Raw genomic sequence first — 22,698 nt, 5'->3', positions numbered from 1 at the left:
ACTTAGATACTGGGGGGGGGGGGGGGGGGAGGATTGTCAGGAGGCGCAGAACTGAGGAAAGGAAGAAAATGAGACTTTGGCTCATTTGAAGTCCAGATGGGAAGAAAGGAAAGGAAGATCCTAAGTGTGAGAGCAAGGGATTTTGTGAACATGCATTCACCTCTAAGAGTGTTTGCCAGCACACCCATTTGCCCATCTCTCCTTGCCTGATGTCTCTCGAGAAGTTTCTCATTGGTATTTCTCACATACTTCATTGCTGAAAGTGAAAAAAGGGAACAGAGACTGGTGAGCTCATTTCTAGCCTTCCTCTGCACCATAATTGCGTGCAGCCCCTGACATTACAAAGCCAGCAGTGCTGCACAAATGGGCTGGTTTATGTCTGATTTTCCAGTGGGAATGTTTCCTAAGCTATCAAGAGCTCCAGAAACTGAGTTGGTGTGCATGGCTTTGTCATCCTAACAGTTGGATTTGTATTTTCCTCTGAATCTGCTCAGGAGTCTCTCTGGCATTACAAAAATCTCCTTCTGTTGCCTGGCTGGAATTCAGCATGGGTGCTTGAGTCATATGAATAGTAATTGCTTGGAATTACTCTAAAAATACATCATAAATAGGCATTAATGGATCCTTCTGTGCTTAAATCAAACATGTTTCAACACTGAAGGACACTCAATCAGCTTAAACCTACCCATCTCCCTTTTGTTTTTTGTTTATTTAGAGCTAGTTCTCCAAAATATTACAAATCCGAAGCTGAATGTTTAACAGCAATATGCTATGGCATACAAATAAGAAAGTGATGCTTTTTTACAGTCTCAAGAACTGTTTTGTTAAGTCTGCTCCACCATTTTAAGACGAAAAAAATGCACCAAACCTTTGCAAAAGGGAACACTTATGCAGCCATAGACGGGTTTCACAGCAGTTGCAATGTGGGTACCAAATGTTAACAACACAGCAGTGATGATGATATTGGAATAAGAGTGTTGGCCATGTCATCATCCTCCTCCAATTTTAAGTGCAGGGTCATGGACTGACTGTGGTACTTAATAATAAAAAATCCTGCTATATGGAGGACATTAGTTCCATAGGGCTGGGATCACTAACCAGCGATTAGTTGCCACCAACAGGAGACAAAACCCCACAAATTGACTACAGAAAGGCAGTTGTAACCCTCAGACATTGTTACTTGCATTGCAGCTGCTATTTTAGTTTCAGTAAAAAGCCCACAGTGTTTCTGCAGGCCACATTGCTGGCACGGAGCAGCCACCACAGCCTTGGAAAACACCATAGGTGCCCTGTGGTCTCATCAGGTCCCTGCTGGGTGAAGGGAGGAACCACTGCACTGCCTGTCACTCCCATTTCCCTTGGCAAGCAGGACCCCCTGCTACCACTGCTACTGTACAGCAACCAGGTGGAAGAAAAAAATTTGGCTCAGAGTAACTCTTGAGGCTCAGAATTAAATGATTAAATGTCAGCACTCTGTGCAGTCCTTTCTGTTGTAAAAGTGCACATTTGCTATTATTTAGAGGCTTTTTTTTTTTTTTTCTTAGAAGTTCCATTTTTAATTGAAAATTTTGTATTGAGTTCCTCTGGTATTCATCAGGTTAGAATTTGCCCTTCTATGCATAGTCTTATGTTGGCAGAATCTCTGTAAGAGTACAGGTAATCATATATGCTATCCAAATATTTTTAAATCAAGACTAGGTAGAGCTGATTTTAGTGGATTTCTAGATTTTATACTACTTAGGTTCTGATTTATAACCTTCATCTATAGTTAAGTTTTTGTGCCTCCTTATTATGTACAATGCCCTCAGGCAATTGCCCAGTGCTACCCTGATCTCAATGCATTATTAATTCCTTACTGGCAAAAAATACATTATTTATACTTACTATTGCATTTTACTCCCCATGTCTCAACAGCAGTGGACTCATCCAATCTGAACATAACTACAAAGCTGTCCATATGAAATCTTCCCCTCCTTGCCAAGTGAAATACAGACTTGCTTGTCAAGAACAAAGTATTTGACTTACCATGGATAAGTAAAGGACTTTTTTTATTCGCACACCTTACCAAAGCAGACAGATAACGAACATGTGCTGAGTTTACGTGATCACTGAGCTCTGAAACACTATGTGATTCAACTTAAAATGCTAGAGACGCTTTGCATACAAAATAGCTTGGACTTTTACAGGTGCAGAATGCCTGTGAGCCCACAGATCAATGTTATGTGAGGTCACACATATTTAACTTCACACTGACTATAGTGGCCACTGTCACAGAAGCCTGGCTTTTTCCCACATCCATAGGAAACAGGCAATCGGCGTATGCATATTCTTAAAATGACTACTTGCCTAAATGAGCTTCCTAAGTGAGAAGGGGGAGGGGAATGGGCTAATCACGACAACAGTCTGAAAAGTCTCATTACGTGACTCCCTCTGAGCTTCAGCTTGAATTATCTGATGTAGTTCTTGGCATTAAACAACTTTGCAGATGGTAAATAGGTCACACATGTATGCAACCAGGGGAGTGTATTTCAGAAGTCTTTATGTCCCCACACTTCCTCTGTGAGCCTACACTTTAATTAAAAGAGAGTACCCACGAAACAGGATGACAACATTAGTCCTGAACTGTTGCAGTTCAGCGCTTCCACCCTTCAGCCTCGCTCAGCAAGCTTTATTTAATGAGCAAGTTGATGAGGAACATTAGCACTGCAGGCCCTGCCTTGACATTGCATCCTAGGAGCACACCACCTCCTGTGGTAGGGTGCACCATGCAAGTGGGCCACACTGGCCAGCAAAGCATTTGAAAACCCAAAATTTTATCTTTAGTTTAGTCTTGAGCCTTAATACAACAAAAACCAAAAGGAAACGGTTTTAAAGTGGAACAGGCATGTATTGAATGAAACGAAGAGGATAGCACCTAGCTTCCTCATCTGACAAACTTTTTCCCCAAGTCAATCACCATCCGCCTATTTCCACATGGCAAAGACAACTGCTAAGCTCATCTTCTCTGCCCTTTTGCTCCAAGTTAGTCACGCTACCTTTTGCAGCTCTGTCCTAAATGAATTCACACACATCCTCAAGACCCTTAGCTGTCCTGTCTCTCCCTCACAGTCTGCCACCATGGTGTGGGTCCTCTGCCTGCTCTGTGACCCCTCAAACAAACATCTTTCTGCCTTCTTGCTTGTGTAGTCCAGCCAAATGGGCTTTTGGCCATGGAATATTTGAATAGGAGCTTTTGATATCTATATGAATGTCAAATTCCAGCCCTGCTCCATTGCAACTGGAGGGGTTTTTTTTGGAAGGGGGATGTGTGTGTGATTGAATTTATAATGCCCCTCCTTCCAATCTACCTTATGGTATGCAACCAGTCATAAGAGATTCAAAATACTCATGTCCTTTTGCCTGCCATTTGACCTACAGTGAAGGTGAAAACTTGTTTGCTAAAGCTGTCTCTGACTTTTAAGTTAAGAGGGTTGGCTGGTGAAGGATGATCTATGGGTATCCTTGAAGTCACTGACAAGTCAGTAACAAAGGAAGCTGTACACATTTGGACTAAGCAACTGATGGTAACCTAGGTTATCCTTTCCTGATTGAAAATACAAGCATAAAAATCAAAATGCTTCTCCACCTTGTAATTACTATAATTATTTACAGAGATTACATTGACAATCCATTCACTGGCTTCTTCTTCCCACATCTCACCTGCAGCTTGTGTTTTCCTCTCCAGCCTCTATGCAGCTGGTCATATAAAGGAAAATCTTAATTCTATTAATTACAAGAAAAGGCAGCATTTATCCAAGGTATAACTGTGCTTGAAAGCTCACAACTTCTTTTTCTCCTTGTACAAGTGACTCCTTTGAGCCATATTTGGTGCAAACATGAACTGTGGCTGAGCTGGTGTTTGTCATGGCAGGCTGGGAGCAGGACTGTGGATACTCAGCCCCCAAACCTAAATCTTCACTTCTACCTCAGACCTCAACTAATGAGAGAGGGTGCGGAGACAGACGCAGCTGAGCTTTTTTTATTTCCCCTGGGTGAGGGAGGGAAGGACATGAGCTCAGGACAGAGAGAGAAACCTTGGGCTGCTACAGCTGCTTGATTTCAAATTGTGTCTAGACACAGGGCCATGCTCAGCACAGCCAGCAGCCTGGCACCTTCCACAGGTTTACTTTAGCTGGAATTACTGTTGTAAGCTGCTGAGCTAAAGAAAGTAATTGCAGCAGCTGCACTAGCAACGGCTTGTCTCCACTGCTGTGGAAAGGGAAACATCACTGCCAGCTATAGCACAGGTATTCTAACATGACAAGGGAATACTGATGGACTTTGCTTTGAGCGTGCCTCATGAAATATCAGGGAGAGGCCACATGTTCATTAGAAAAACAGCAGCATTCCCACTTTAACTTGTGCATTTTCCTTGTGAGTTTGCCATGCTTTTTGCCCACACATGGCACCAGGAGATCTTTTCCACGTTGGTGTTGGAGACTTAAGGTAAAATGCAGATACAGAAAGGCTAAAAAAAAAAATCTTTGGCAGCCCAAGACACTTTCAGTCACATGAAATTCAGTCCTGCACCTCCTTTGCATAGTAAGCATTCCAGGCAAGAAGGCATCTGCAAGGCCAGGTCCAGACTCCTGCAGCTCCTTGTGATGGTGAGGTACCTTTACCGTCATGAAAGGTAAAGGCACGGCAGTGGGGAAGAGAGGCAAGTGGTGATTATGGGCAGAGGGGGAGAGGGGTCTCTTGGGATGGAAAAGGTCGTAGGATGAACATGAATTGTGAAGGAAAGAAAGGCTGGGGGCAGAGGGGATCTTGTCTGGGGACATACTTAAGAGGCTGAAGAGGGGTGGTAGAGAAGTTCATCATCCTGCCTGCTATGAACACTGAAAAATCTGAGGCTCTAGCTCTCCCCTTGACCAGCAGTGGCTGCAGGGGAAACGTGCTCTGTCCTCATCCTCACCTCCTCCTGTCACAGGAGCATCTGCTCCTTGCTTCAGGCAGCTGTCTCTTGATTTTATAAAGCGGAGAGTCTCTTCCACACCACAATGTCACTTCTGTTGACTTCTACTAACACTAGAAAGTAGGGAGTTCTACTCTTACCTGTTCCAACTGGCTTTTACGGGTGCTATGGCATGGCCTGCCTTATCACATGGCAGTGCTTTGCCTGCGGGGCTCCCATATGCATACATACCATACCTTCTTCTGAAATCAAGGTGGAAATAGAAATGAGCTGCATGTGTAGGTGGCTCCTCTTTAGAAGCTGTATCTTAAACTGCTTGCGTTGGATGTGTGCGTACCAAAAAACGTTGCCAAAGTCAGAAGAAAAATTGCTCAAACAAGAATGACAGTGTGGCAAGGGACTTTGTCCTCGTTGTCAGACGAGGTATTCTTGTTGCCCTGCTTTTTGGCATTTTTTTCCTACCAATGGCCCCCACCTCAAGCTAACTCCTAAAAATGTGTGTCGATGTATGAGGAAATATTGTTGCTGTACTAGGTGTTTGTATGATGACCTCTGGAGAGAGGTCATCTTTGTGAACCTGTGAGATGGCCAGTATGTCTGAGCAGAGGGAAAATAACCCACCCTAGTCTGCTATTTTTCATTTCACATTGTTGATACTGCCTGTCTTCTGACTGTTCTTTGCACAAGCTGAATGACAACTGGGGAGTGTGTTTGAGGTACTGTAAGAGTAGTGCCTGGAGTTTGCCACTGACACTTTAATGAGAAGTGATGGTTACTTTCTGTTAGTTATTTCAAAATATTTTGTTTGGAAGAATTTTAAGACTTCTAAAATAACTCAGTGTTGTTAGCAGCAGTTCTGGACAAAAACAACTCCCAGATCTTATGTTCAGTGTTTCCCCTCCTGCGTATCTCCTTACTTTGCTTGCAACAGAGCTAGGAAATAAAGGTGTCACTTCTTTCATTGCTCATTCTGCAGGAAGAAGGAATAATGAGTGGAGAGAAATAAAGGGAGAAAAAACTGTTTTGGCTCTGTGGGCCTCTTGTGTGACAGTTTCATCTCTGTAACTGCAGGTTCATAAGGCAGGAAAGCTATGACTACCCTGTGCTCTTCGTCTCCCTAGGCCTAGTGGTGTGCCAGAGTCATTAATAGCAGAGCCAAAGGGGTCCATTTTGATTCACCATAAAGAAAAAAAAGCGAAGCAGCACCTATGAGAGCACGCTGAACAGAAGCTGGCAACCACTGACCAAGACCTTTTTGAATCTGTAAATGTCACTCATGCATTTTGAAGAAGTAACACAGCTAAAATGCTTGGGAATTCTGACTTCTATGAAATGAAAGGTGTGGTGCTCAGGAAATAAACCAGATGGTCACATCATCAATTGACAAGTGCAGAAGGAATGATCCCCAAATGGAGGATGTCTATGCAGAATTGACCTCAGATTGAAATAGCACCTGCTAGGGATCAAAGCACATCTTCTGTGAGAGCTGCTGTACTTCTGAGGCAAAGCCATCAATCCACAGCCCCAGTGAATAGATTTTTCTGTAAGGACCTTTCAATTGCAGCTGGTCATCTAAGCCTGGCCTTTGCATGTACAAAGTTGATTTTCACTTTAGCAGTTTAACATGCAACTATTTGTAATTATATTACCTAGACACAAGCAAAACTCTTTTCAGCCTGCTGAGGATGTAACAGGTGATGCTCATTTGCATACTGGAGGTATTTGTGCTACCCAGTAGTGCTTCAAAAGAAAGAATATTTTACTTGTCTCTTACAAAGTCTAAGACTTTGACTTGTCACCTGGAGAAACATGCTACTTATCGCTAGATCTGAATGTTTCTATGTGCTTGCAAAGCTATATGTAAGAGCTTGTATACAGCATAGCTGTACACACAATATTGCTCCATATATCTTGTGGGTGACACGTGTACTATGCCCATTTGGCTTTCATACTTCCTACTGAAGCAAGTGATCAGTGCTAATTCTGAGTGATGGCAGAGCTAAGTCTTGTTTCTGGGTCTTGCCACGGTGATGATTTAATAATTTAACCTGCCATGATTTTATATCCTTTTTTTTTCTTTTTCCGCTGTATTTACATCGCTGCTCTGAATATCCTTGGGATAGAAGAGCTCTTGAGGGAGCCTCAAGTCCTCGACAGGACCTGCCCAGGAGCCGGCAGCTCAGCTGACAGGAGCGAGCAGCTGACTCACAGGGGGCGGAGCCAGGAGCAGTGGCACCAGCCCTGAGCGGTTAAAAACCTGCCCCAGGGAGCGCAGTGAGGCAGTTACAGAGCGGGGTGGTGAGCACCCGTTGTATGAGCAGGGCCCGGTCTGGGAGCTCTGCTCTGGCTGCCCCGGCGGTGGCCAGGGTATGCACCAGACAGAGCCGGTGAGAGGGGAGGCTGCAGTGCAGAGCTCGGGGTGTAGAGAGTGCCTGCACTGGTCCCGTGAGGAGGGGGTGCGCAATGGGCAGGGCTGCACTCGGTGCTCCCTGGTGGAGGTCCTCCTGCAGCAGGGGCTGAGCTGCGGGGTGCTGTTAATAGGCTGCGAGATGTCAGGGAAGCGGAGAGGAAGCAGGAATGCTTGCTCCTGGCCCAAACTGTGCAGGGGCCTCGAGCTTCGCCTGTACCTCATGAAAGAAAGAAGGAGGCCGTTAACCTGGGAAGCTGGGAATTACTGACAAAAAAAAAAAAAAAAAAACAACAAAACAAAAATACAAAAGAAAAAAAAGGAGGAAAAGGACAGCTAAAAGCAAGGGGCTTCCCCCTAAATCCCCTGTCCCAACGCAGAACCGCTTTGCTGTCCTGCAGGGGGCTCATGAGGAAACGCACTCGTGCCAGAAACAGCCGGCTGATGCCCTGGTAAAGAAGATCTCTACTGGTGCTGCCAGGAAAAAGCGGCGGGTCGTAGTAGTAGGGGACTCTACACTGAAAGGGACAGAAGTACCCGTCTGCCGGCCAGACCCCGTCTCAAGGGAGGTGTGTTGCCTACCAGGGGCATGGATCAGGGATGTGGCAGAGAGGCTGCCTGCTCTAGTAAGTCCCACTGACTGTTACCCACTTCTGGTGATCCATGTGGGTGCTAGGGATATAGATAGTAGTAGCCTGGGGAACATAAAGAAGGACTACAGAGCCCTGAGAGAGCTGTTTAGGGGCTCTGGAGCGCAGATATTCTTTTTGTCAATTCTCCAGGGTACAGGGGAGGACCCTAAAAAGGCTAGGAGGATCACCCAGGTTAATAAATGGTTAAAAGGGTCGCGCCATAGTCAGGGGTTTAGGTGTCTTGAACACGGGACCCAAGCTTGTAGGCCAGGTCTAGTGGGGGCTGGTGGAGCTGGTCTGATAAAGAAGGGAAAGAGCAGTTTTGGTAGGAGTCTTGCCAGACTGGTCAAGGAGGCTTTAAACTAGATGTGTTGGGGGAGGGGGGCATCATTCCATCCCAACACACCCAGTCAGTTGCCAGAACCTATAATAAATGGTCGGAGCAATGTAGAGATATCCCAGCCACTCCAGCCAATGAGCTGGCTTCAGTTGGAGCTCAGCTCAGATGCCTCTATACAAATGCCCGTGGCATGGGGAACAAACAAGAGGAATTAGTGATGTGTGCACATCTACGAGGGTATGATATAATAGGCGTCACAGAAACATAGTGGGATGGCTCCTATGACTGGAGTGTTGGAATGGAAGGTTACAGGCTTTTTAGAAAAGACAGGCCTGGCAGGCAGGGAGGGGGGAGTTGCCCTTTATGTTAGGGATAGGCTGGAGAGTATGGAACTCTGTCTGGGGACAGGTGAGCAGTCCACAGAGAGTTTGTGGGTCAGGGTTAAAGGGAATATAGCTATTGGAGACATTACTGTGGGGATCTGTTACAGACCACCTGATCAAGGAGAACCTCCAGATGAAGCACTCTGTAGACAGTCAGGAAAAGCCTCACACTTGCAGGCCCTTGTTTCTCATGGGTGACTTCAACCACCCTGACATCTGTTGGAAGGACAGTACAGCCCAGCACAAGCAATCCAGGAGGTTCCTCGATTGTGTAGAAGACAACTTCCTTCTGCAAGTAATAGAGGAGCTGACAAGGAGAGGTGCCATGCTTAACCTCGTGCTCGCCAACAGGGCAGGGCTCGTTGGACGTGTGATGCTCCAGGGCAGCCTTGGATGCAGCGATCATGAGATGCTCGAATTTGAGATCCTCAGGACAGTGAGAAGAGCGTGCAGCAAGTTCATTGCCCTGGACTTCAAAAGAGCAGACTTTGGCCTCTTCAGGAACCTGCTTCGGAAAGTTCCATGGGATACAGCCCTAGAGGGCAGAGGGGCCCAAGACTGTTGGTTGATATTCAAGGATCACCTGCTGCAAGCTCAGGAGTGTTGCATCCCAAGGAATTGCAGCAGGGGGGCCAGGAGACCTCCATGGATGGATAAGGAGCTGCTGAGGAAAATTCAAATGAAAAAAGAGGCTTATAAAAGGTGGAGGCAAGGACAGGTGGCATGAGAAGAGTACAGGGATGTTGTGCGGGAAGCTAGGGACCAGGTTAGGAAAGCTAAGGCCCAGTTAGAATTAAACTTGATTAGGGATATTAAAGATAACAGGAAGGGATTCTACAGGTACATAGCAAATAAAAAACAGACTAGGGAGAATGTAGGCACCCTAAGGTAGCTCTTAGGAGAACTGGCTACACAGGATTTGGAGAAGGCTGAGGTTCTGAATGACTTCTTTGCCTCGGTCTTCACTGGCAAAGGCTCTGACCAAACCACACAAGTCTTGGAAGGCAGATGCAGGGACTGTGAGAATGAAGACCTCTGGCCCACTGTAGGAGAGGATCTGGTTTGAGACCATCTTAAAAATCTGAACGTGCACAAGTCCATGCGTCCTGATGAGATCCATGTGCAGGTCCTGAAGGAGCTGGCGAATGAAGTTGCTAAGCCACTGGCCATCATATTTGAGAAATCATGGCAGTCAGGTGAAGTTCCCAATGACTGGAAAAAGGGAAATATAACCCCCATTTTCAAGAAGGGGAAAATGGATGACCCGGGGAATTACAGACCAGTCAGTCTCACCTCTGTGCCTGGCAAAATCTTGGAGCAGATTCTCCTGGAAGGCATGCTAAGGCACATGAAAAACAACAAGGTGCTTGGTGACAGCCAGCATGGCTTCACTAAGGGGAAATCCTGCCTGACCAATTTGGTGGCTTTCTATGATGGGGCTACCGAACTGATGGATGGGGGTAGAGCAGTTGATGTCATCTACCCGGACTTGGGTAAAGTGTTCAACACTGTCCCACATGACATCCTTGTCTCTAAACTGGAGAGACATCAATTTGATGGATGGACCACTCGGTGGATAAAGAACTGGCTGGATGGCCGCACACAAAGAGTTGTGGTCAATGGCTCAATGTCCGGCTGGAGACCAGTAATGAGTGGCGTCCCTCAGGGATCGGTGTTGGGACCAGTCTTGTTTAACATCTTTGTTGGTGACATGGACAGTGGGATTGAGTGCGCCCTCAGCAAGTTTGCCGATGACACCAAGCTGTGTGGTTCGGTTGATACGCTGGAGGGAAGGAATGCCATCCAGAGGGAGCTTGATGCACTTGTGAGGTGGGCTGGTGCCAACCTTATGAAGTTTAATTAAGACAAGTGCAAGGTCCTACACCTGGTTTGGAGCAATCCCAGGCACAGCTACAGGTTGGGCAAAGAAGAGATTCAGAGCAGCCCTGTGGAGAAGGACCTGGGGGTGTTGGTCGATGAGAAAATGAACATGAGCTGGCTTCAGTGTGTGCTTGCAGCCCAGAAAACCAACCGTATCCTGGGCTGCATCAAAAGGAGCGTGACCAGGAGGTCAAAGGAGGTGATCCTGCCCCTCTACTCTGCTCTTGTGAGACCTCACCTGGAGTATTGTGTGCAGTTCTGGTGTCCTGAACATAAAAAGGACATGGAACTGTTGGAACAAGTCCAGAGAAGGGCCATGAGGATGATCAGGGGACTGGAGCACCTCCCGTATGAAGACAGGCTGAGGAAGTTGGGGCTGTTGAGCCTGGAGAAGAGAAGGGTGCGTGGATACCCCATAGCAGCCTTCCAGTATCTGAAGGGGGCCTATAGGGATGCTGGGGAGGGACTCTTCATCAGGACTGTAGTGATAGGACAAGGGGTAACAGGTTAAAACTTAAAGAGGGTAAGTTTAGGTTGGAGTTGGATATAAGGAGGAAATTCTTTCCTGTTGGGGTGGTGAGGCACTGGAATAGGTTGCCCAGGGAGGTTGTGAATGCTCCGTCCCTGGCAGTGTTCAAGGCCAGGTTGGATGAGGCCTTGGGTGATACGGTTTAGTGTGAGGTGTCCCTGCCCATGGCAGGGGGGTTGGAACTAGATGATCTTAAGGTCCTTTCCAACCCTAACGATTCTATGATTCTATAAATACTTAAAAGCCTTAAAGGACACAACTGAAAATGACAAAGGAATTAAGTATTTGAAACACATTTGTCCTTCTCACATTTTATATGGCATAGCTGTTGTGTTTAATGCCATAAGCGCTGGATTGCTCTTACTGAAGTTTCTACTTTTATCCCCAGTGAATGGGTGGTGTTTGATGTGTTGTATTTGAAAATATGAGGAACCTAATAGATTTTGCATTTAAGCAGAGAAGAGGACTGCTGCAAATATAGATTATTCTTGAAATGCATTCCTCCCGTAAGCTGTTAGCTTCTCATTTTGGATGCCACCCTCCAATCTCCATCCCCTGATGATGCCTTCAGGCATTTGTGCATATGGAACAACTTCTGCAGAAAGCTGTTTGATAACAGACAGCTGCAAATTCTGACCTTTTCTGGAGGTGCGTTGTGCAAATGCTGGCTAGGCAGCAGCTAATCCCTTTGCCTTCTGCCCAGCTGCCAGATCTTGCTGAAGCTTCAGGATGGCTCCTGCCCAGCCCTTGGGAAGATCTTCATGAACACGTTTGATCCTGCACTTTCTGTCTTCATTCAAACTGGCAATAACTTTGAGATTATACAGCAAGTCTCTTTGGCAATCACATGCTCCACTGAGATCTCGAAACTTGTCATTCTTCTGGTTTGCCTCTTCTCAGCTTCACAACTGAATGCTCTTAATTGTGCCACCTCCAGCTCTCTTCTAAGTCTTGAAGAGTTTAATTCCTTGGTTGCTTTCTCTCTTCATTCTGCATCTTATACATGAGTAAACTTGTTCATACACCATCTGCCAGGTGAATGCTAATGACTCCCAAACCTTCCTCTCAAGTTCAGATCAGCCCTCTCTGGCCAGACTAAACTGTCTGCAGCTCTCTGACATCATTTTGTGGGGGACAGTGTGGCTTAAGCCTTGTTCAGCCCTTTCCCATCGGATCTGCTCATCTCTGTTCTTAATTAGATTGAACTCTAGTCCTGAAGCTGCTCCTTTCGATGGGTGTGCAGTCCTGAAGAAATGCTGCTGCTCATCCAGGTTTTAATTAAAGTCGTTTCTCCTTAAAGGTTGTTCTCTGGGCACAGCGCTTAGGAGATCAATTCCACTTCTGTTCTGCTTCTGCTGCAGATAAGGAGGGGGAAAAGTAATTAGCACAAGTGTCTCCAGCAGTAGAAGCTCCTCATTATTTTATCACTGAAGTGTGCATTCAGCTGGCATCAGGCAAGTGGATGTTGTTTTGGGGTTCTTTTTAAAGGTTTTCTCAGTATAAGGAAACTAGTTACTTCTTTCATTTCAGATAGAGCAGTCCTCAAGTACCTGAAATCTTGTAGTAAATTCATGTAAGAGAAGTCTGTGTAAGACCTTACAGAAGGTAAGGAGATACCTTAAGCCGCTGCCACCAGTCACACTCACTGTCTCATAGATTGTAATCATTCACACCCATCACAAGCCATCCAAGATCAGCAGCAAACAACACCAAGAACTATGATTTCATCTTCCAAGTCCTCAACACATCTGTCAGGAGAGAAAATTCATTTCTGAACAGACTTGATGTGAGGACTCAACCGTTACCATGGGACAAGCTTTTGCCTCTGAACTGTACTTATGTTGTTTTCTACTAATCTTTGGAGCAGTTCCTGTCCATTGCCTTTACTTCTTTGTTTTGGTTATGGTTCTGGCTGTAACTTGACTTCTGGTTGGATGACAGGGGCGGGAATGGCACATGTGATGTAGTCTTGTTGCCATCCTCCTGTTTACATCTAGATGAGAAGACCTGCACCCTGACAACAACACATTCCTCCCTGTGATTCCTGTCCCCTCATGTATTCAGTTATCGAGTGCTATCTGCTATTGTTTTAACCCTTAATTTTCTGCTGGTGCACTCACACACAGGCAGACACATTCAGACAAATCGTGCTGTTTCTATACCTACAGTCTACTGCAAAGTAGAGCTAAATTTTTCAATATGATGGTTTATTTTGGTCATTTGGACTTTTGCTAATATGAATATTTAATACCACAGGACATAAACCAGATGTACAGGCTTTCAGTTCTGTTTTGGGTTTTACATGACTGGCTTATATTTCCCCTATTGTGAGGGCCTATAAAAAAATCTCAGGATGGCAACACAAACGTTAAACAAGTCACCGTGGCCAAGAGACTGAAAATGCCAGAAGTTCTTTCTACAGCACAAATAATTCTAGCATCTGTTTCATAATTTTCCAGTTCAAGTGCTTTTTTCCTGAAGTAAAAAAGCAGAGGGACACTGGTGATTTTATGCAGATAGCTAATTTGGAAAATGAAGTGATTAGTATCCTTTGGCAGAAGGTCAGCTGCATCTGTGTTGATGAAGTAGCTGCTCAATACTGACTGAGCCCCCGAGAGTCTGCCTGAGGAAGAGGACTGTAGTTTTAGTGATGATCAGAGGGTGGATTCCCTGTGAGTCGCCTTTATGGCTCTCCCAAAGCTTACACTGTTTCAAATAGGTGACGTATTTGTCATCAAAAGAGTATATGATAGGTGTTCATGTGTGGAAGAAGAGAGAGATGTTCGTTATCCAGTGTCCTGTGCTGTGCAGCATTACTTCCCCATTCCCTCCAGTGAAATAACTCTGGTTCTGAGCTTATTTTCCACAATTAGCAAAACCAATTTTGATAGAAAAAAATGTACAGTTTCTCTTTCCAACCCAACTTTCTTATGCTATCTTTTTGCAAGTTGACAATACAGTCTTTCCCTCAAATCCAATACTTTTATTATTGTTCTGCAGGTATGAAGAGCACTGATTAAAAGACCATTTAGACTCCTCCTTCCTGTATGTCTTAGTTCTAAACCTCCCAAGGTCTTGAATTTTGTCTACATGAGTTTTAAGGCCTGATTTTTTTTCTCCTTACTAAAATCCAACCTTGAAGTTCCAGCTACTAACACAAGCCCTAAAATTCAGAGAAACATTAAAAGCAAGAGTAGTTAAGGTCTCTTTTGTCACAAGTTCTTTCCACCTTTGCTTTATCCCACCAGTTTAAAGCTTTCTCTGCTCCTATCTACTAGGCTGGGTTTTGGCTTAACAATGAAAAAATATCTTACAGTTCTATTGACCAGTTTTGGAGTCTATGTATGTAAGAAATAGACTGTAATCCCAACAGCAATAGCACATCTTTCACCTAGTTCAAACCAAAAGTCATTAATTCAGGAAATCTTTCCATGTTTACCTCTCTCCCCAGAACTCTCTATTTCTGCTTGGTCTATCTGCAGCATTGACTGCTGCAGTCTATGGGGTGGGGAAGAAACTGGAAATTGCCATGATGTGGCTGTAATTACATTACTGTTTGTCTAGTTCCTACAACAGCATTTGAGATTATAAATCCTTGCAGTTACTGCATCAAAAACACCTTTCCTGCTCGTGCTACACAAAGGAATTGGCAACAGCTTTCAGTTCCCTTACTTTAATATCTGTTCATCTTCTTACCTGACCATGGGAAAATGTGTAGATTGAGAACACTGCTGTGGGTTAATGAAAGCCTTCTGTAAACCTCTGTCCATCAGCTGGAACATTTTCAAATTGTCTGTGGATTAAAGGCAGGCAAGTGAAGGTTAGATGTGAGTTTGTGTTTCACTGGTTACCATGCAGTGGCTGTGATGGGACCATTCTTCACTATGCGATCAAATGGTGGCTTTTCATCTGTTTTGGTTTTGTTGTTGAATATTTTTGTTTTGATGTCAAAATCATATGGCTTGTAATCCACCATTCATTTTAAGCTAACATAGGGCTACAATGGAGATTACAAATGCCAACAAGATGTGGTACTTGTAAGAGAGAAATGCTTGTGCTGAATCTGAAGTTTTCTTTCTCCATGGAGATTACATTGCTATGTAGATTTTCAGTTCTTCTAATGTTTTGGTTATTAGAACATTGTGGCCTGCAGTGAAAACTCACACTGAAATTGAATTTCAGCATTTAACTTTTCGTTTACAATTATTCAAACAACGGATTTATTCCTTAAGAAATTTATGAATGTGTGCCTTAGTGCCTTATAGATACGACTGGTTTTAATAGAAATGCCATAGAAAACTGAAAGACTTTGGTGCAGAATATTTTTGTAGTGAAGTAAGTAGCTAGAGCCTTTCTGACAATTGTCATTTAGATGTGAGTCAAAAAAAAAATTGTTTTCCTAACTGATTTTGAAATTTAAGTGTGTAAGAAAGCCTCAGGAAAACACAGCAGATCTTGAAAGCACGGTCTTTTGCATTTCTATGAGATGCAGCATCTATCATCTGATTTTTATCTTGGCTGTCATGGGATAAGGCTAGGAGTATATCTTTTATACAAAAGGATATGTATATACACGCGTATCTCTCCTCTTCATTTATGCAAAGATATGAAGTAGCTAACTACATGGATATATACTCAACATGTGCACTTTAAAGACCACATTACTGTTCATGAAGGGGCAGAGACATAATGAAGAGCCAATAACAGGAGGTGGGAGGTAAGAATAAAAATGCAGGAGACAGAAGGGAATTAGCAGTGGAAGGTGGAAGGAGGATCCATCTGACCTGGAAGCCAGAATTGCTGTGTTTGCTTGTGTGCCCTACCCACACATCAAATGATGTAAGCTCGGAGATGTACCAGTCCTCTCTGGTTATGGTTTCCACACAATTTACTTCAACAGGTCCCCAGTCACAGTGAATGGAGTCCACAAAACATAGCATAATCCAAGTAAGAGAAAGAGCTGAACATAACATACAAGGCAGAAGTTGTAGCTACATGCATGCTGCTGTTAGGAAGAAGGCTCTGATGTGTGCTCTGGGAGCAGTGGCAGTAGCTAGGACATCACATCTGTTTCCTGAACTGTTCAAAGTAATTCTTGCTAAATGCTTGTGCTCTTTTAATTAATGATGCTTGTGGCTTGCTGAAGAGCTCAATGACTGCAGCATAAAAATAGGGTGTTACTGGAGCTGTCTGCTTGACTTTATTAAATAAAGATTAATTTATCCTATGTATATAGAGTACATTGCAGGGTTATGTAAGGCTACGGTCCTGAGTTAGAGTTTTTGACAGTCTCCTTAAATAACAACTTGTCATAGCCATCAGTGTCAGATTTCTACAGTGCATATTCAGGACAATTGATCAACTGTCTTTTGCTGATACGATACACACAGGACCTCTCAAGCTGAGGGTTGAACTGCTACCTGCAGTCTTATATTACATGCACAATGAAGCATATAAGACCACTGAACACCTTTTGTACAATCCTCACGTTTGTCTTCTATCTTCTTTTCCAGTACACACATTTCAGTTTTGAGGTTTATTTAGTTTCACTCCATAATGGCAGCTACATCTTTCAGAGAGTAAAAATTTGCTGTTCAGTTTCAGACTGTGAGAAAAACAAGGGAGAAAAAAAAAGGTCTTCTCTGTGAGCAGAATTCACTTTGATATAATAATAATAGTAATAGTAATAAAAGTAATAGTAGTAATAATAATAATAATATCTGAAAGATTTTTTTACTTCCTCAGATGTCTGCTGTATTGTGTGATTAAGCAGAGTTCAGCCGGTGCTAGTTTATGTACAGATGCACCAAGCCTAGCCTTTGATCTCTGACTTCCAAAGAATTGGCTCCGGCAAATCTGAGTAATTGCAGGAAGGGTCAGAAGTCTTCAGAAACTGTCAGGAATGTCTGAAATGTGGAAAGATTGGGTTTGGCAAAAAAAGAAGCTTTATACAAGTAGGTGAAATAGCACTATCTGTCCATAACTGTGAGTTTTCTTGAGTGTCTGGAAGGCTTGACTGTCAAGTGGGGAGAGATATTCTGAAATCAGTTATATTAAACTAATTAACAAAAAAAATAGCCTGCAGGTAAAGTTTTAATTATTACTTATCAAATTAGAATGGCTATGACAAAGCATGATGAGAAAGCTGCATTGCCTGAGGTGTTTAAAACAACGTAAGAAAAAATGTCAAAAATAAAAATAAAGATGATAAGAAAATCTCTTTGGTTAGAGCACACTGTCAATAGCCTACCAGGTGCTTGTTGTCCCTCATTTCCAAAAGTGGCGTTTGGCAATAATAACATTTGTTACTCAGGAAGCAGTTCTTCCTATGCTAACTAATGCTGTATAAAAATATCAGAAGCTTCGGAAAATTCTTTGCTACTCTGCTAACAGTTAAATTGATATGAGGTGTTTAGACTGTCTTCACTGGAAGTGGTATTCCTTGGGGCTCAGCTGAGCAGGTCTCAAGAGCCTCAAGACAGTTTCCACAATGGAGGTGGGTACTTTCTGTTTAAATTTATCTCCAGGGCTGACTCACTGAAAATTTCAGTTACTAATTTTCTGGTTTAGATTTGAGTGAGGGTTATTGCAGTCACATCAAATGGAAATTACAGCTGCTAATCACATTATGTTCAGTGCTGTTTATCCCAAGATTATGGCTGTCAAAATAGATATTACAGTGTTAGATTTTGTAGAAGCTGTCTCTAACAGTTGTGGTGTGCATTAGCAAACAATAAAGAGCTCAGAGTTCTGCTCCCTGGTTGGGTAGCGTCTTATGGCAAAATTGCAAAACCTCATGAGAAGTCAGCACTGAGCCATGATTTTCAGATTATGTGCATGATGTTCACTATAATTCATACCCTAATACAATATTTGCCTTCCTGTATTAGTAATGCCACATCACTGCTGCCTGAACTTTACCAATTTGGAAAACTCCTGCAGTTTATTGAGGTTAATTATTGCCATCAATAAAAAAGACATAGACCCTAGTGACCATCTGTTCAATATGTAGAGCTGCTTCTGGATCTATACACCTGAGTCCCTTCATTCCAGACTCTTCAAACTGGAAATAAACCAGTGGCTGATCTAATGGGACTAAAAGCCTAAGTATCCTACTCAAGATGTCTGGCAAGATGTCTTTTTTCAGTGCAAGCAAACAAAATTGATCTTTAGCCCATAAAAGTACTTTCTTTGCCTTCTCAGCTCTACAGTCAGTGTTCAAATGGAAGTGTGCAATTTATGATCTTACTCAATATGTACCCTAGTTTCTTGGAAACAGCTTTGAGATGGAGTTCATTATGTTTGTTTACACTCTGTAATTCTTATCAATGTGGTATCAGTCTATGACAGCCTTTTCAAAGGCTGCATAAAGAAGATTTGAGAGGGGGAATGCTGAAAAACCCGAGGCAAAACAAACACAAAGCTGTAGATGACCCCATTTGAGTCAGCATGGCTTATCTTCCTGTGAGCTCTCTCACTCCAGAGAACGTGCAACTTCTTTTCCTCCCATTCAACATCTACAGACTTGGTCTTTACGTATTATTTTAGAGGACTTCCATAAAATGCATGTCACCAAAATGTCAAAGGAGCCAATGAAAGGTGAGCTGTAAGTCAGCACATTCCAAAACAACCCAGCAAAAAGCAGCACAATTGTGCTCAGTTTCCCACACTGTATGGATGTCGGAAAAGATAACAAGCAAACCAGTCGGGGAGAGATTACTGTCACTCATCCTAGTCATGGGAGAGTTGTTTGCTTGTTTGCTATTTAATCTATGAATGGATAGATGCTTTTTGTGACTATGCCATTCACTGCCTGGGGACTTTGCTTGGAAGCTGAGAAAGGTGTTGCCTTTTTTAATATTAGAAATTTAGAAATCAAACTAGCCCTTTAAATTTAGGGAAAAACCCGATCAACTGGTATCATGCTCTCTTTGACAATAAAGCAGGGGTTGTATGCATCATCAGCACTGGCATTTGGGATTCCTAAAGCTGTTTCCATACTGTTTGTTTAGTCTTTCATAATCACATATTGGGCATCTGCAGACAATCTGCCCTTGATAAATAACAGTCAGTAGGCAGAAGGTTGTCTGCAAAGAATCTCAAATGCGATGTTCAGTATTTGTAACTGAAATAACAAGTGAGGTCAATTTCTAAGAGAAACCAAACAAAAAGGACGGGGAGCTTAGCAAGAGAGATTAAATGAGGGACATGAGGGCTAGTTTGTGACCAGTTACAGAGCAGAGGGCTTTCTGGTTTGTGACCTGCAGATGCTATTTATGGATGCCAGCATCTCTGCTTTATTTCTCTGTGGACCGAGTGCCTGGACTGTGAAAGACGTTGCATAAACCTTCTGCTGTGAGTGGGGACAGTAGATGATTTCAGGTTCAGACAGGGTAAAAAAATGAAATATAACCAGAGCAGCAAGTAAAGCAGAGGTTTCAACACAGAAGTGTTCATCCTTGTCCTGGGGAGCCAGTACAAAGTGTTTTCTTTCTCCATTTAGAAATGTAACTTCAAAAGGCTGACAAACACATACTGGGCTCCTTTCCTCAAGGAGGTAAGAGTCCCTCTGGGTGCCATGATATCTTGCCAGTACTCCCCTGCCTTGTAGGTGGACTTGAAAAGCACTACTGAAACTAAGAAACTTCTGATAACCTAATGGCAACCACAGTGTTATCATATAGTACTGCCCTGAGGGACTTTCCCTTCCAGGACATAGGTTGGAGTGCCACAGACAAAACTCAGAGACTTGTCTTTATGGCACACTTCCTCTTTCAGCCAAGGCAAATATCGGCCTAGTTTTCTCTTATCTGCCTTCTCAGAAACATACCAAGGTGTTCTTTTCTTCTCTCAGTGATTTGCTTCCAGACAGAATAAGCCTTAGCATGAGCCAGGTCTCAGGGTAATAGCACAGGAGCTGTTCTGCACAGACTCTCTAGCACGGGGTTTTGACAGGGAGGGATGGCTTCTGGGGCTTTTTTTGGTTGTAATTATCAGCTGGGTGAGCTTGTATAAACCCTGCTATTGTACCACTTGGATTAAATACAAATGCAAACCACCTGCTGTTCTGCAGCCTGAAGTGTGAAGATCACTCTGGCTTTTGTCATCCAGTGTTCAAAGTGAGAGAGGGTGTCACTGTGACTTCTGAAGGACTCACAGCCAGACGTGGTGACAGTGGCACCCTCTGAGTCATTCCTCTATTTGAAACAAGCTGTGTTGTGGCTTATTTTGGAATGATGTGGAGTTGCTTGCCCTCAGAGAGTGTGATTCAGGCCTGTCAGGAAAGTTCTCCTCCACATGAAAATTTATCTAATACTGAGTCTCCACTGCTTATCATCTCTGTTTTCTTAGAGAGTAATTTTTTAGTGTCTGTAGTCCATCAGCTGAATATCTGCTAACAAGTAGCGCAGGTTCAGATCTTTATGTTTGCCTAAGGCTGAGTGCATTGAGTAAAAGGGATCTTTAATTACTGGCAACTGGTTGAAATATAGGCTCTCACTATAGCTTACTGATAAAAGCCTGATTCAGTTTCATCTGGAGCTCTTCTGTATCACCAGCTCACATGTGAGGGAATCTCTACTCATGTGAAAAGTCCTAAAGAGTTTCCTTTTCTTCATGGTCACAGGTGGGCTGATGCCCACATTTAAGAGCTGGTTACCCAGTGGGCAACACATCTGCAGTATAAAGATCTCAGGTCTCTAGATGCTGACATGCACAGGCCGCTTATCTCTCAAACTGTGCATGTCAAAGCAGTTGTTATTTGGTGAGAAAAGTCATGTTTTGGTTTTATCTATTAGTCTCCCAAGAAAGCTATCTGATAACAGGGCTAAATTCAGAAGAGTCCATGGCTGTGCTGTTCTTAACATTCCCTTTTTACAGATCACCAGCAGAAAATAAGGAAGGGGAAAAAAAAAAACAAACGCAGAAGCGATTTCACAGGCAAACGCTATTCCCAGAGCCTGTGAATTAATCGGTAAAAGGATGATTTTGTTCCAAGCATTGATAAGTTGTCATTATAATTCTAAAAGCATTTCAACAGCCTTTCACCAGTTATATCTTTGAGAGTCTTGTGACTTGTTCATTGGAATAACTGTACCACGTGTGCAGCTGTTCTGCTTTTACAAGATAACAAGGCATCAAAAGATGCCAGGCACCGTGCCAGATAATGAAGCCATTAGAGCAAGGCGACCACAGCACTTCTGCCTAAACACCTCTGTTTGTTCTAAAATCATCAAATGGTCACAGCGGTGAGCAGATCTGCCTCCTGTGAGGGATACCTCTGCCAAAAGCGTCATCTTGAACTATGCTGAGATGTGTGACCCTGAAGTTAGAGGGAACCATTAACTAACTCTAGTGGTGAAAGAAGAACATTAAACAATTTCAGGTCAGGCTCAAGTGGACTAATATGGGTGGAAAAATAGGTGTTCATATTATTAACGATATGACTACAAACAGGAGGTTATAAGAGGGCATTTTCCACTGCTTCAGTGGTACATTAGACCTTGCTTTTTTTGCATTTTGCTGGCTTTTAGAATAAATGCAGATACTTCAGCCTGCTGCCAGCAAAGCATTAACTGCCAGCTTCTGCAGTCAGCTCTCTTTAGTCTGAATGGGTTTTTCATCCTTATTCTCTTCCCCTCCAATTCCAAGTAAATATTTGGTGAGTGAATTTATATGCTATAATTCAGTATTGGAAATAATTATTTACATTTATTAACAGAGAGGATAATGTGGTTGACCTGGGGTTTTTTTTTCCCCTTTTTTTTTAAATCTGCAAAGGGTATCCCAAATCCAGCTTATTCTGGGGCACTTTAAAGGCCAGGTAAATGTAAAATTTTGTGACATGGGAGAAGGAGAACTGGGGATGCAAATACCAGCTTGTTTGTGTGCGTTAAAAGAGAATGAGAAATAAAGCCTGTAGTCAACCTCAACCTCAAAGCAATCCTTTACTGAGACAATAAAGCTTGCGGGAAAGAAGCACCCTTTCCAGAGCAAGAAAATGTAACAGATCTTAAAAAACATAGAACTACAGAATAGTTTGAGTTGCAAGGGATTTTAATGATTGTGTACTTCCAACCCACCTAAAATTCACAGGAACACCTTCCACTAGAACACAGGAACACCTTCCACCAATGCACAGTAACACCTTCCACCAGGTTGCTCCAAGCCCCATCCAACCTGGCCTTGAACACTGCCAGAGGTGAGGCTGCCACAGCTTTTCTGGAGAACCTGTTCCAGTGCTGCACCACTCTTCTCATAGTGAAGAATTTCTTCCCAAGGTCTAATCTAAATCTACCCTCTTTCAGTTTAAAGCCATCCCCCATTGTTTTATCCCTACTTGCTCTTATAAAAAGGCCATTTCCAACTTTCTTGTAGGCCCCCTCTAGGTACTGGAGTATCTCCTTGTCTTTACTTTCTTCCTACTTTGCATTACTTTGCTTCAGTCCTGCTCCATGTTACACAGCTGCATAGAAGTACAAAACAGCTATAAAAAATGAATTTATTAAGTCAGTGGTTTCATCTTACTTATCTCTGTGAAATGTGTGTACAGCTACCCCTGCACACAGTGATA

At 43.3% G+C, this 22,698-nt stretch overlaps 1 long non-coding RNA gene across 1 annotated transcript; it reads right to left on the bottom strand.

Annotated features, from left to right (window-relative positions):
- Positions 1–43: 43 nt before the first annotated feature.
- LOC133273409 (uncharacterized) lies at positions 44–5,306 on the bottom strand. The gene is made up of 3 exons (XR_009744777.1): positions 5,095–5,306; positions 3,700–3,735; positions 44–256 (listed from the first exon to the last, which is right to left on the bottom strand). It is a non-coding gene; the product is annotated as an uncharacterized LOC133273409 (long non-coding RNA).
- Positions 5,307–22,698: the final 17,392 nt, after the last annotated feature.

This window comes from Pezoporus flaviventris, unplaced genomic scaffold (assembly GCF_033815535.1).
Source record: "Pezoporus flaviventris isolate CSIRO_AGI_PZ_B2104156 unplaced genomic scaffold, CSIRO_AGI_Pfla_v1 ptg000031l, whole genome shotgun sequence".
NCBI lineage: Eukaryota > Metazoa > Chordata > Aves > Psittaciformes > Psittacidae > Pezoporus > Pezoporus flaviventris.
Note: the sequence above shows the minus strand (reverse complement) of the source record. Positions and strands in the feature narration are given on the sequence as shown.